Raw genomic sequence first — 15,133 nt, 5'->3', positions numbered from 1 at the left:
TTGGGAAAATATTTGATAATTATTCATTTCACTCCTACCAAGTACATAAACAATGTACTTGGAATTCATTTCATATCAAATCCATTTGATTAAGGTTGGTTGAGTTTGACATTCTTTGCTTAATCCAACTTGCTATACTTTTTTAGCTAAGTCCCAATAACAAATGGCTGATGTGAACTGACATAATGTAGGATTACCCCAGTAAGGCATTTGTTAAGTGCCTTCAGTGTATTTGGGTAGTACTGTTTTAATTCTAAAGGCCAGGAAGAAAGGTCAGGGGTCATTTAGCCTAACTGTCTTTCCATAGACCAAGAAAAAAAAATTCCTAGAGAATCTATAAGCCTTTGCTTGGAAGCCAGTTAGGAGCAGCGTAAAGACTGCAGGGCATTCATCAGATTTCATCTAGTAGGTTAAGGATCTCAGGGCAATAGAGGGTAAGATTTTCTTTTTTATTGCCTTGCCAGTCAACTTGTTATTGACTTGAAAATGGAACCAACCGAGGTTTAAAAACAGAAGAAGCGCAAACTGCCCTCTAAAGTAAGTGGTTGAAGAATCTAACATTCTGTCACAGGGGGTGGGTGTGGGGAGGCTGCTAATTAAGGAGCTTGGGAGATAACAAATGGCTTCCTCTTTTGCAGGAAGACTTTCTGCATGTTATAACAGTCAGAGACTGGAACTGTTCAAACCAGAGGTTTTTCCCAGCCTTAATATTCTGATATAATCATTTGGGTGCCAATGTGAACCCTAATTAAGACTATTGTGTCTTTTGCCTTATTAAAAGGAGGGAAAGTAAGCCCCGTAATATCCCTGAAATGACTATTTATATTCTTGTTGAGCAATGATACTGTTGCCCCCCAAACTCAGATGGAATGTGGGGGAAAATGTTGATAACTCAGCTCAATCAAAGGGAAGAGGTAGCACAACCAAAGAACATTTTAAATCTCTGATTGTAAGAAAACAAAAATAAAACAAAAGCTTGCCTTCTGATTGCTTTTTCATAGTCATCTGCTTTAATGGACTTGAACAAATATTTATTTCATTCACACCAAGTTTAGTAACTCACACCTGAACTTTTTTTTTTATAGCAGTTATATATTGTGAAAGGCACTTAAAATTCCCTTTCTTTAAAGCGAGATAATAGACTCAGTATTATAACAGAATGGATTTTAAGTTTGTTTTCTTTCCTCTGATGGGGATCAAACCCTGGGAATTGTACATTCTAGGCAATGTTCTGCCACTGGGCTATATTCACAACCCTCTCCCACCAGTCTCAGAATCTTTTCAGTTAAACTGAAAAGATTGCTATTATAATTGATGTATATTTAAAACAAGTACACACAAAAAATACCAGACAATTCAGATTGGGCACTTTAGGATTTAATTGGTATCACCAGCAGGAAAACATTCCACAGAAAAGTTTTACACCTCAAAAGCTCACATATAAAAGAGGTACCTGTCTTACTGGGTTTGGCTGCCCTATCAGCATCAACAATATTAGCCATTTTTCACCTCTCTCCCACCCTAGACTTAAGAAAAATAAATTCTAAATGATACCAGTCTTAAGACCAATGATGATTAAGGCAAATTCATCTTATACATACTGAAAATATATGAATTGGTTTTATTTGATTGATGGATTGGAAAATGATTTCATTGCTAATTTAGAATAGAGTTGCTGGATGAACTGCTGCCTGCAAGATTTGGCATACTAAATATAAAATATTTTTTATTGTAAAGATTCTATACAGAGGGGTTACAGTTACCATATTTTGTTGTTGTTGTTGTTCAGGCCGTGGGGCCTGAACTCTGGGCCTGGGCACTGTCCCTCAGCTTTTCAGCTCAAGGCTAGCACCCTACCTACTTGAGCCACAGTGCCACTCCCAGCTTTTTCTCCTTATGTGGCACTGAGGAATCGAATCCAGGGCCTCATGCATGCAAGGCAAGCACTCTACCACTGAGCCACCTTCCCAGCCTGATACTAAATATTTTTAAGATTTCTAAAAGTTATATGTCCCAGTGCGACCAATAAGGTCATGAAATGATTAAACAGTTACTTGGGACAGTTTTCCTAAGAATGCAGAATGAGAGGTGATGGAGATAGACATTTTCCCTGATTGAGAAAACTAAGGATTTGTACCCAGGTAAGAGGATTTGCAGTTTGGGCAACTTTCTATTTTCAATGCAACCACCAATCCATATTTGGAAAACTATAGTTTTCAAGAGCAGTCAGCTATTTCTGAGCTCAATGATTTTAGTTATGAATTTCCATCTGGAACTGCCTGTATTCCATTATTTTCACATAACTGCTCTCACACTTAAAACTTTACTTACAGACATCTCTTTCTAGAAGGTTTCTAAATACTTTTCTCCATCAACCTAAATTTGGCCTGAGTTTCTTTTCCTGAGCTTTCAGAACATTCTAAATGCAACTATTATTTATGGATACAATAATCTATGCTTGATAGACACCAAGACTGGAGCCAGGACCCAAATGGCAGTTTGGACTTGCTCACTGTGGCCATGAAGAATAGTCTGAATTTTTGCCTCTCTCATCCATTTGTTCCTTTATAAAGAAAGGATGATCATAACCACCAGTGTCTGTCAGGTTTCCATTAACAAATACCTGAGATTATCAGCTTAGAAACAGCAAAGTTCTTGGAACTTGTAGCCCATTATCAACTGGCCCTATCAGTTTGGTTCTGTATCAAGGAAGCATAATGTGGTGGGAGTGTGTGGTGGAGCAACATTGCTTCCTTTATGTATGAAAAGCAAAAGAGCAAGAGGCTGGAGTCCCACAGTACCTTTGGAGGGCATGACTTGAAGACCTCCCAATAGGCTCCACCACATGGTTTCCACTACCTCCCAATATTGTCAAATGGGGACCACATATGAAGTACATGGGCCTTTTGGGGAAACTGAAGAACCAAAACATAACACAGCCTCATAATGTGGTTACAAGGCCTGAATGAGTTCATAGATATAAAGTACTTAGACCAATTCCTGCTCTAGACAAGAAACCCCCTGGTTTGCCTCAGCATAATTTGTCACCTTTATTACTGTTATGATTATTTGTCATTCACATTGCTGACATCTTATCCCCAATCTTAAGTACAAACAAATAAGAAGACTTTGTCATGGCATTTTAGGTTTTTGAGCTTCTAGTATACCGTAGTTGTGTATACCTTACTTTGCCTTCACTTGTTCACATCTTACTTGACATATTTGCTGAATTAATGCGTGTTAGAAAAGTAGCAGGCTATTAATAGGCTCTGAGAAGACATTATATGTCAGCTATGAAATGCTTGGCTTTTATTTGCTTAAGCAAATAAAAAATAGGAGTGGAAGATAGATAATCTTTGGAATTACTGTAGCCACCATAACTCGGTCACATTAGGTTACTAGACTGGTTTTCCAATTACACACATTTATGTTGCTTAGCAATAGAAATACATTGCTTTATTAGATTGAGTGTATGGACTTATATAGGTATGAACAATCTAACTTACTAGTTTCTATAGCAGACAGATGAAGAGTTAATGGGCAGGGGACAAGAGATAGAGAACATTCCATAATGTTCTTCCAGTAGAGCTATGAGTTGAATGAATACTCAGAACTGTAGGACACACAAAACAATGGCCACAGTGATTGCCCTCCCAAAGAATATGGGAAGAAAGTTTTTGTTCTCTTTTGTTGCTGAATAGGAGTCTCTCTTTATCACGAGGAAATTATTCAAAGATCCCTAGTGGATGTTTGAAACTAAGAGTGTAGTAGTAAACTCTACACACATTTTTTTCTATGAATACATACCTATGACAAAGTTTAATTTAAAACTCAGACATAATAAGAGATTAACAGCAATAATAAACAAATTGAATGGTTATAGTGCACTACAATAAAAGTTATTTTACAAGCATTTATTTGTGGAATTTTCCATTTAATATTTTCGGACCATCGTTGATATAGATAACTGATGAGGCCATGGACAGTGACACTGGATTAGGGGATGTCTGTATATTTTTACTCTGATAGTTTAAGCACACTCATTTCAACAAAGATCTAGTTAGGCAAGTGTTCAGTTATTCAATAGTAGAGTAGGCTATGGGAGAATGTTGTAGCATTCTGTGAAAATATATTGGTGCTGGGCTCAGGTGAATGAAGGATCTAGTGCCAGGGAGGGTGTGCCAGGTTGTTCTTCTGGCTACTGTACTTCTAACTTGGGACTTGTGGGGGGAGCCAAGCCCTACCTCATGGTGCCTCCTTGTGGGATTCTTGTCACCTTGCTCTGCCATTTCCTTTTATAAGACTTTGAGCTGCTTCTTAATTTCTTTGTGTCTAAATTTGCTCATCTACCAAGTGGGGATGATGATTGCTCCCACCCTAGAGTCACTGGGAAGATAAATAATATACTTTCTTGGAAGTCCTCTCAACAGGACATAACATATACATGAAAGTTGGGTAAGCTTGGTAAAGTTGAAGTTTTATTCCCTTTTCTTCCAACTTTTTTCTCTTGCTCTAGCAATCTAGATGGAGAATGGGACAAAGGTGAATCAGTGGGGTAGGGAAGGGTGCTGGGGAACTCCTCAATTATCTTTCTCACCACCTGCACCCATCAGGGGGCAGGCTTTTAGGTGAGCATCAGAAAGCTGGTAACAAACCTCTAAGTTTTAGTTCTTAAGGGGGTGGGGCATTGTACAGTACAGCTTCGTTTGTAACACAGTTTGGTTATTGTGCATTTTTCTTCCTGGAAGATGAGGGTGTTGGGATAAGGGTGTGGACAGGGAAGGGCACACACATCAGCTGTGTATCCAGGTGTTTGCAAGTGTACCCATAGCCTGGACTCCTTGCTCCTGCCTGCGTCAAGAGTTTGAATTTTTGGCAGCAGCTGCTGTGGTAATTAGAGTAGAGATTACTTTAAAATAGCACTGGCATAGATTTCAATCTTATCTGGTAACAGTTAACTTATTAATGATCGTTTTGGCCTGTTGGCAGCCGTTCTGTCTTTAAACTGTGAGACTGATACAATCTCCTATGTTGTGAGGGATAAGTAATTGGATGGTGAGCTTGAAGAACTCTTGGGCTTTACCAAAAGGGTTTCCATGAACTCAGTCCCGTCATGCAGAGTGGGACTTCAGTCTGGTATGGCCCCTTTATAGATAGTCCAGATACAAGTCTTGCCTACTTTCAAATTTTTGTTGGGGCACATTTTTTTTCGGTGTGCTTTCCTGAGCATTCCAAAGGCTTGTGTGTGAAAAGGCAGAAGCAGCTAACCAACTGCTAGAGAAATTTGCACTAGTGTAGTGAAGTCTCCTGAGAGCCCAGGATCAACCCCATCCTGGTCTCCTTGCTTCCACAAAGTCCATTCTACACACTAGGTCATTCAAAGTAGACTAAACAGTCTACTTTAAACACAATTTTTATATACATTCCAATGTTACCTCTGTTGTATGTAAATCGTCTAATGACAAGATGGAGATTTTGGACATATAACTATGACTAGTTCTAAGTCAGCAAGACCTATTTTCTCTGCGATGAGTCTCCTAATCAGAAGCTCACCAGATGTTTACATTCATGCCTGGAATAAATTACACATGACTTCTCCTTTCTTGGAATACTGGTGACTAAGCATTGATCTTTACATAAAATGCACATAAACCTTATCCCTTGAACCCTTTCAGTGGCCTCAAGCACTTTTATACAAACATCACCATCGTCCAACTTCAGCAAGTTTCATTATCCCAAACCAGAACTCTAGCTATTCACCAGCCACTGTACAGCAAGCATTGTTACTGACTACCTTCATATATGTTAGGGACACCAGCCTGACAGCAAAAAGATGAGTCTCATCTAATCCTTGCCCTCAAGGGTCATCTAGAAGGAATGTCAAGGAATCCAGGGACCCTATTTTAAGTCTTCTTATGATTCACAATAGCAGAGATGTTCAGAGAACTTAAGAAGAAAGGGTCTGGCCGAATTCAGCCATCAGGAGAGGTTTTTTAGTAGAGATGTCCAGGCTTCATGACTCTCAGACTTCTTAGTATATATTGGGATTATATTTATATCACAGTGTCTGGTGAACTTTACAGAAAATGATACAGTACTCAAGTGAGCCCTGGGCCTGCCATGCAGTAAATAGTCATATGCACTAGCCTTCACTCTTATGAAGAACAGTGAAGGCACTACTAAGAGGAGTAGACATAGGGAAACCAAGGCACAGAGGCCATGGCCTAAGCAAGCATGGTAGCAAAACTTCAAGAAAGTGATTATCACCAGATTTGAAAGGAATATTTGTTTATGGAGTCACTAACAGTAGTAAATATACACTAAAATTATTTAAAGTACAGGATATAATAGTAACTATCAGAATATTAAATGGCATTGAGAAGTATTTTAAGAGTTATGATTGTACTGTCTCAGCTCCATTTAGGGGCTTCAAGGGATCATAAAAGAATTCTAGATAATTTTTCTGTAAACTCTTCCTCCCCCAATGTTCCCTTCCCAGAAGGAGGCATTCAATAACTTAAGGCAACATCTTCAAAGTCACTATTGATACCTTTCTTCTCCTTTAATGTCCATACCTGTATTTCCTATATCTCTTTCTCTCAGTATCTGATACCCCAGTATAGACAAGTCAGAGTGTAGCCTACTTGGCTTTCCTAACTAGTCTTGGTTTTCCTTTTAATGTATTCCTCTGCCATCCCTTCTGTACCTGGAAGAGTAGAAGAGGTCACCAGTTCATATCTAACCCTTGATTCCTTCCCAGTAAACTTTGGAGACAAAAAAAATTATGATCCCCTCCCCTCCCTTCTCCTCCCTTCTCCTCTCTTCTCTTCCCCCCTCCCTCTCCCCCTTCCCCTTTTGTTTTCTGTGTTGGTCCTGAGGCTTGAACTCAGGGCCTGGGCACTGTTCCTGAGCTCACTTGAGCCACAGGTCCACTTCTGGCATTTTTTGGTAGTTAATTGGAGATAAAAGTCTAATGGACTTTCACACCTCAACTGCTTGAAATAGTGATCCTTAGATCTCAGCCTCCCAAGCAGCTAGGTTACAGATGTGAGTCACCCACGTCTGGCCTGGTTTCTTTTTATGAGGCTAGGCCTGCTCATTCTTCAGCTCTTGGCCTTGTTTCCAGTCTCATTTAGTTTTTTTTTCTAGTTTGCTTATTTAGTTGTAGTGATTCTTACATTGGCCGGGCTTACTTTATCCAACTTCAATTACAGACGACCTTAGATTGGCAGAGTTTTCCTTAAGACTGGTTAATTGTCAGTCAGTTAGGTCTTAGCTTAGGTCACCTTTTCTCAGAGAGGCCTGCTTTGATTGCCCAATTCAAAACATGTTCCCATCAATTCTTATCCTTAATGCCTAACTTCATATTCTTTCCAAATCTGTATGAGTAGAAGGTACCCCACTTATTTGTCAGTTTTTGAATCTGCTGTCTCTCCTCATTAGAGTAGCAGACTCTTGAAAGCAGAAGCGCACCTCAGCTTTTTGTCCTCTAATTTATGATCTGTGATTAGATAGATAGCACTTGGAACACAGTGTGTACTCAGTAGACTAGTTGCAGTATGATCACATGATTCTCATAAAAATCCACCAACATTGGATTTGTTTTGAGTCTGTGCTACCTGAGTGCAGTGGGCACTGCGAAGAGAAATGTGTCGAACTTGTCTTTTTGTTCAATGACAAGAAGAACACATATCTAAGTTTTATTTACTATAGATAAAAGAAGTTTCATAGCACTATTAAGTGAGATGAATAAAATAGCCTAAATTTAGCTGTGGGTTTCCATTTTCCATGATGCCTTAACCTAATCTCTTTCTCCAATCTATCACTGTTATTCCACACACATTATTTTTCTTGTTCATTTGCCTTGGCTATAAATAAACCAGAAAAAAAATACAAAATGAGATTAGATATCATCTAAATAGATATATTCCTCCCTCCACTGGGGATGGATAACTAGAGAATTCTTCTTATATCTTTGTGTCCCCAACAGTTCCTTCCTTTGCATATAGTAAATACATCCAAAATATTGAGAGATGTCCATTGGGACTTCTTACTGCTGTGAAGTCTGATCTATAATGTTTCTGACATAATGACCTAGCATGTGCAGTGGTTTTCTAAAGAAAAACAGGGCGATCCTCGTTCTTCTTTTAAACATACATAGGTGATACCTACCTTTTCAAAAGTTAACAGCAGAAATCCTCATGGCTATAGTGTAAACACTGTAAATAGGCAATCTGTTATCAATCATGTTTTATTACCATTGGCGCATGTTGAGTGCCTTGATAATGACCTGGGAGCCAATAGCCTCAATAGCTTTCATGTTACCAAGGAACTCTAGAACAACAGTCTAAAACATTGACCTTCAACCTGCCTGGAAGCAGATGGAACATTTTGTGAACAACTGGTCATGTGTAAATGTTAACCTGTTTACTCTGTGACGTAAGAAGCAGCAAACGAACAGCATATGCTTATGTTTTTTTTCCATTTCATAGAGCTTCAATGGCTTTTGTTAAGAAAAGTTCTTCAAATATTAAACAAAGAGCTGTAAAATATTAGAGTTATTAGAAATGTACAACTTGCTACTACTTACTACCGTTGCTTTACCATCAACTGTGCAGTGTGCCTTAAAGAAGTAACGTGCACAAACATTACTTATTTCTGTGGTTGTCAACATTTAATTAAACAGGGCCCCTGCATCTTAAGATGTCACTGTTTTGTATATATGCAATAAAAGGTTTGAATTGAAATACTGTACAATTAGTTTGCACAGAAAAAATGACTTTTGCAGACCTCTACAATAGACAGTTTAGAGAAATAAGCATTTTGTGTTTAAATTGTGCTCCTTAGTATTTTAAACAGATGGCAATGGCTTTCCTCTTGATTATAACTTTGAGGCATGCTTTACTAAATGGAATCAGCGGGGTTCATTAAGGTCCCATTTGATGTATCAGTATTATAAAAATACCATGTTAATTATCCTCAAACGTTGCAAGTTACCTCCATTTTCCTGCAATCAGAAGATGAGAGAAACCCTGTGAAGCAAATTAGTCCTAATTGAAAGAGGACTGATTAATATTTAAATAAGGCATTGTGTGAGGGATTCTGCCATGAGAAAAATAGGCTGAACATCTGAATTAATTGCATAGCAGGTTAAATTAAATTTCATATAATGGGTTGGAAGATGAGTTGGCACAGTGCTTTAGCAGTGAGCACAATGGCTGAAATACCAGTCTTTTCTTTCTCTCTTGGCTGGATTCCATGGAGGTCCTTGTAGCCATTACCTCTTTGTTGTCTCTCTTTCAATGCAAACAAAGGTACTAACAGAAAATTGCTACCACATTTTAAAAAATGTTAATCCTTTTTGGGAGACAGCACCTGTCTACATTTTCTCCATTTCTCTTCCACCTTGGCTGTAAAATTGGGAAACATTAGTATCTTTTTCCTTGCCAGGTTTAATGAGGATTGATGTCATAAAATGCTAATGGCTGGAATATAGTTAGAATTGTGCTATTAGTAGGTTATCACTGTCTGACATTTTCACTACTCAGGAGCATGCATGTGGAGCCTGTTTAAAGTGATTGGGTTACTTAAGGGTCCCTGTTAGGGATATTTAATCCAACATAAATTACTTATGCACTTTGTTAGTGTTCAAAGGAAGAGTGTCACGTTGTACATGCTGGCAGTGTTCCAGTCAAGAGCTGTTAATTACTGTACAGCAAGTGAATACGTTTTTTTTGTAGCAGTGGAAGCTATGGAGGGGTGGGGGAGGGGCGGGGACTATATCTATATTCCATCTAACCAAAAATGAATACATGAGAATGCGCAGAGAAAGAAATAGACAAGTCATTCTTGCCCCCAGGATTTATACTTCCATTTGTTTTCATTTTGAAAATAAAAACAAATGACAGTATCATTCCCTCCAGGGGAAAAGTATTTTAGTTAGAAAATGTTCTTGCCCCAAACGAGAACAATTATCTATTTGTATGCTGATGAAAACCAAATAAATAAATGTCCTACAGCCTCAGTTCACAAATTTACAACTTTGTGAGCCTGAATATTTGCTGAGAAATTGGCTAAGCAGTCCAAAGAAACCAATGATAAAAATTTTGTATTTTTTTTTTAGTATTTTAGGGTTAGCATCCAGTTTTCTAAGTTATCTGCTTACAAACTGGACACACACACACACACACACACACACACACACACACACACACACACACACACACTTTTTTCTTTCTCCTTTGAGGATATGTAGACAAAAGAAAGGAGCCAACCTGATCTGAATTTCTGAGTTTGTATCTTTGATGTTATTTTGTTCATAGGTTATCTATACATGTACACTTTACACACGTATACCATACACAATGTACATAAATATGTATTATACATATGTATATATTAGATCTTCCTAATACTAACCATTTGTTGAAATAGCCTAAACTTTATCACATGCATTTTCTGCAAGCAATCAATTTTCTGTGCCTAAGAAGATAGAAAATTTATTTTCTTAAGCCTTCCTAAAATCATTGTTTTGTTGAGGTTTGTATTAAAGAAAGAAACATATCTTTTTTTTTTCCGCTGTCATGGGGCCTGAACTATGGGCCTAGGTGCTGTCCCTCAGCTCTTCAGCTCAAGTGCTCTACCACTTGAGCCACAGCACCACTTGTGGCTTTTTCTGCTTATGTGGTGCTGAGGAATGGAACCCAGGGCCTCATGAATGTAAGGCAAACACTCTACCACTAAGCCACCTTCCCTGCCTTGAAATGTATCATTTTTATAGCTCTTATAGTCATCAGCTTTAAATTAAGAGTTGAAAGTATGTGCATAGCAAATTTATGAACTCTTACTGAAAATAGAAAAAAAACTTGCTTTTTTTATAGTGGTATATTAAGTTAGTCATAATTGGGTCAAACATGTGCTGCTGTTTCAATAACAATTAAAAGTATTTTGATTAGCACTATTAAAAGGAAATTCTTATGATGGGAAGCTCATTGCTATTTTATATGAATAAATCATAGTAACAGATACAAATCCATACAGTTAGTTCTAATGTGTAGTATATTATCTATTTATGAAGTCATGCTTGGAAAGATTTCAAAGATGTTTCTGCTTTGAACACAGAGTTGTAAGACCTAATGTTGGGGGGGGGAGTTGATACTTAATAATTCACATGGGATAGCAATGAAATATGAAGCTCTCCTATCTCTAACTGGCTAATAACCACGTGAGCGAAGAGCGGCAGGTCATGGTTACACAAGACAGGATCTATTACTGCATTCAAATACATAGAAGTCTATATTCATCTTCTGATGGAGATTGTATGTGTACGGGTAACTCTCGTAAGACTAATGGGAGTTCACCAGAAACATATTTTGTGCACTTCTGGGCAACAGACCAATCTCATGAGTGTAGTGTGAGTGATGAGACTGTTGCAGTAAAGCCCATAAAAAATCAGATTGAGCAAAGGTAATAATTCCTTCATAATTGGCTTAATGATAAGAGGGAACATGAAAAGATATAAATCTGTGCAACAAATCAAGAATGTTTTTAGGAAGGTACTTAGACTCAAACCAGTTGTGTTGTCAAACAGAAAGGCTGAGTTTAAATGAAAATGTTTCCACATTTTAAACCATGTTTAAGTTACTGAAAAATTAAACTAAACTTGGTTAGTTCCCACAAAGCTGCATTTTGTGTGTCTAATACAGAAACAAAGACAATGGCCTGTAAAAATGTCTTCAAATCACAGAGATGACATTTTCTTTTTAATCTGAAATGCAATCAAAGGATGATTTCATGGTCTGTAATTCCAACATCTCTTAGATAGATAGGTATTTCTGGCAAATGGAGATTTTGTATGTGGACATATAACATTTAGAGTCTTCTGTGTAACCTAGAGTTTTACTAATGTAGTGCCACTGTGCCTAGGACCAGATACTCTGAACATCACTTGGCTTAGGAACCAGAGAGTTTCCTCTGCAATCTGTTTCCTAGCAGGTTGCAGTGTACATAGGGAGACCACGGATAAAGACTGCAAAAGTGTAAATGGAATTTTGTAAACATGAAAGCCTTCAGCAGTCACCCTCTCACCTCCAAATGCTCCCAACTGCGCCTCCCCCCCCATGCTTGTCTCCCTCCTTCTGTCCTAATTGCAGGGATATTTGGTTGTAGTTGCTGGATTTATTTTACAGGGTTTCTATGGTTGTATTGTCTCCTGCTCTCATGGAAATTTTGCACATAAGTTAATACTTCTCGGGCAGGAGATGACAAACGTTGGTTAAATATTAGGATTTGAGTGAAACATACTTCTTTCTGAAGGCAACTTGAAACTTTTGAGAAGTTAAGTGATAAAAATCACTGTATCCAGTACATGGTACCTGAATGTCACTCAAATGGCAAGTGTGGTTAATTGTGTTTCTCATTGTCCAAGGGTTGCCAGCTTATGGGACTGACAAAAATAGTGGATTCTAGGTCTGGTAAATTTTCTTATCCAATCCCAGGGTTGGACAAGCTGATTTATCAGATTGAAAGCAGTACCTTCAGAATCCATTCCAGTGTGTGCACATAGATTTCAGAAAAGTGACCTCCCTCACCTTCTTTTTTTTGGGGGGGTGGGGTGAGAGGGTTATTGCTTTAAAAAAGAGAGAGAGATTTAGCCAGCCTTGAGGATGATGAGTTCAGGATAACAAGGATCACGAAGCCACCAAGGGGAGAGGGCAGAGGGGTTAAATGTGAAGCAGGCAGAGACATGGGGAATGTTGAAAATGTAGCTGTAATAGAGTTAAAATGGCTTCCGAGGAAGCCAAAAGAGTAGGATGGGGTTCTGTTAGGAAGGACTTGTGTGCCTTGCTAGGAATGTAGGATTTTCTGCTTTGCTTCTATAGGACTGCTACCTCCCTGATTGGATACTGGTTCACCAGTGGGAGCAGAGATTAGGCCTCAGTCTTGGATTGGATAATAGGTAGTTGGTGAATGTTTATCCAATGAATTAAATTGAATAAATAGCTAATGGATTTATGGATTGAACAAACTTACTATTTCTTTTCCTTTTGGTATAAAGACCTCCTCATATACAACTGTATTATGAAGTACTATGTAGTTACATAGAATCAGTCATTACCAGAAGGTTCTTAAAGGTCAGCTTATCCAGAATACAAATTTTACAAATATATATTCCAAATGGTGTTTCCAAAGCTAAAGTATTAGGGGCTATAGGCTTTTGGAGTCAGACTTAACTATATTTTTGACTCTACCATTTACTTGTTAAAATTTTTCTGAAATATCACTAAAATATCACGCTACATAACTTTTCCCATGAGGATTATACTTTTATTTCAACAGATATAATGAAGATCTGAGAGTGTGGCTAAGCGGTAGAGTACTTTCATTGTGTTTGAGGCCCTGGTTTTGATGCCAAGTATCACAGCAAGGAAAGAAGGAAGAGAGGAAGGAAAGGAGAGGGGGAAGGGGAAGGGGAAGAAGGAAGGAAATAAAAGAACAGAAAGAAAGAGGAAGGAAGGAAGGAAGGAAGGAAGGAAGGAAGGAAGGAAGGAAGGAAAGAAGGAAGGAAAGAAGGAAGAAAGGAAGGAAGGAAGTGGGGGAGGAAGGGAGGGTTGGAGGGAGGGAGAGAGGAAGGAAGGGTAAATATGACCCTTGTTTTTGTGCCATTTCAGAATAAGTACAGTATTTTTGGTAAAAGTTGGTTGATAGAACTGACTTAAACCATTGGTTACTATATTTTTTTGTTGCTAGGCAATACTTAAAAGGTATTTTAATATTATCTTTAATAGTGCCATTGGTTGACAACTGTGCCAGATTTGACTGGCTTTGGTCTATGTATACATCTAATACTTTTGCTTTTAAAACAAAGTAGATCAGTCAGCCTAAATGTACAGGATAATAGCACTGCTCTTTTTTTTTTTTTTTTTTTTTGGATTTCAGACACTTATTTTGTTTTGGAGGCACTCAATACACATAGTCTTTAAAAAGTATCATCCAGTAATGAGATAATTTAGATGATCTGAAGCTCGCCTTCTCCATACTGTCTGGGCCAGGTTGGTGGTAAGGTTTCTTAGACCGTTGTATTTAGAAGTAGGAAAATGCAGAGACCTGCTGGCTACTACTGTCAGACCATTAGCCAACCACAGAAATGTGAGAACCTGACAGGTTGGTGAGATCCTAAAAACTGTTTTGAAAATACTCACTTCTCAGAATGAAGGTCTAGAGCTATCCAATACAATTCCCAGCTCATATTTATTACTTCCGCAGAATAACATTTTGTAGAATGTAATAATAATTTATGTTCCAGCCAAAAATTCTGATTTACCAAGAAAAAAACCTACACAAACCTTTTAAATAAAGTAGTGATTATATAACTTATTTTGGAAATATTTTCACTGAGCATGGCTCAAAATGCCTTACAATGTCTGCCCTGTTTGAATTGTAAGCTAAAATCAACTCTGCAGTAAATCATCTCTTACTGGCAATAAGCACAAGCTGATGCTTCTCTTATGCCAGGCACTGTGGTAACAGTACGGGAATCACAAAGTAAAGAAGATGTATGTGGCTTATCTCCCAGAAGTTTATAATTCAGTGGAAGAGACCACTGGTAATATAAAGCACCTTGGCCAAACGAAAGACTTCCACCCAGCCATGGAGCCCTACAGTAGGGTGTATGTAGGTCTATGTAGGGTCTATGTAGCTGTCTTTACCCCTTCCCCTAATGTATTATGAATTCTTTTCCTTACTTCTAGTCACCTTAAAGATAATTTTGTTGTTGTTGATGTTTTGTAGTATTGGAGATGGAGTCTAGAGCCTCCAGCTCCTTAGGTAGCATTCCACCCCTAAGCTGTACTGCCAGCTCCATTATGTTCTTGATTCTAGTTTATCAAGTCATTCATCCAATTTGTCACTCCCAAGTTGAGATGATGCTCTCTGATTTTTTTCTGTAACTTAAACAAAGTGAGAAGTTAGGTGAGTTAAAGCATGTTTCTTTTGCCCTTATCATCCCCCTCCCTGCCCCAAGCCTAAGCTCTGTGACCAAGAGTATTATGTTAGGATACAATAATTTATTGCCAAAAAGCAGTCTATGTATTTGTTTCAACAGAGCTAAATGCTGGAGTTGGTATTATCAGTC

The 15,133-nt window shown here is 38.1% G+C and overlaps 1 protein-coding gene across 4 annotated transcripts in view; it reads left to right on the top strand.

Annotated features, from left to right (window-relative positions):
- The window catches only part of Tox (thymocyte selection associated high mobility group box), a 308,061-nt gene that overhangs the window by 75,727 nt on the left and 217,201 nt on the right, over window positions 1-15,133 (top strand). The window contains exon 1 of one of the 4 annotated variants that reach the window (XM_069990775.1): window positions 452-537. The exons of the other annotated variants lie outside the window; for them this stretch is intronic. The gene's annotated coding sequence lies outside the window, so the exon portion shown is untranslated. Of the gene's footprint in view, window positions 1-451; window positions 538-15,133 lie in introns of those variants that run through there. 4 annotated transcript variants of the gene reach the window in all.

The sequence above is a fragment of the Dipodomys merriami genome, unplaced genomic scaffold (genome assembly GCF_024711535.1).
Source record: "Dipodomys merriami isolate MVZ:Mamm:240054 unplaced genomic scaffold, mDipMer1.0.p SCAF_4, whole genome shotgun sequence".
Lineage (NCBI taxonomy): Eukaryota > Metazoa > Chordata > Mammalia > Rodentia > Heteromyidae > Dipodomys > Dipodomys merriami.
Note: the sequence above shows the minus strand (reverse complement) of the source record. Positions and strands in the feature narration are given on the sequence as shown.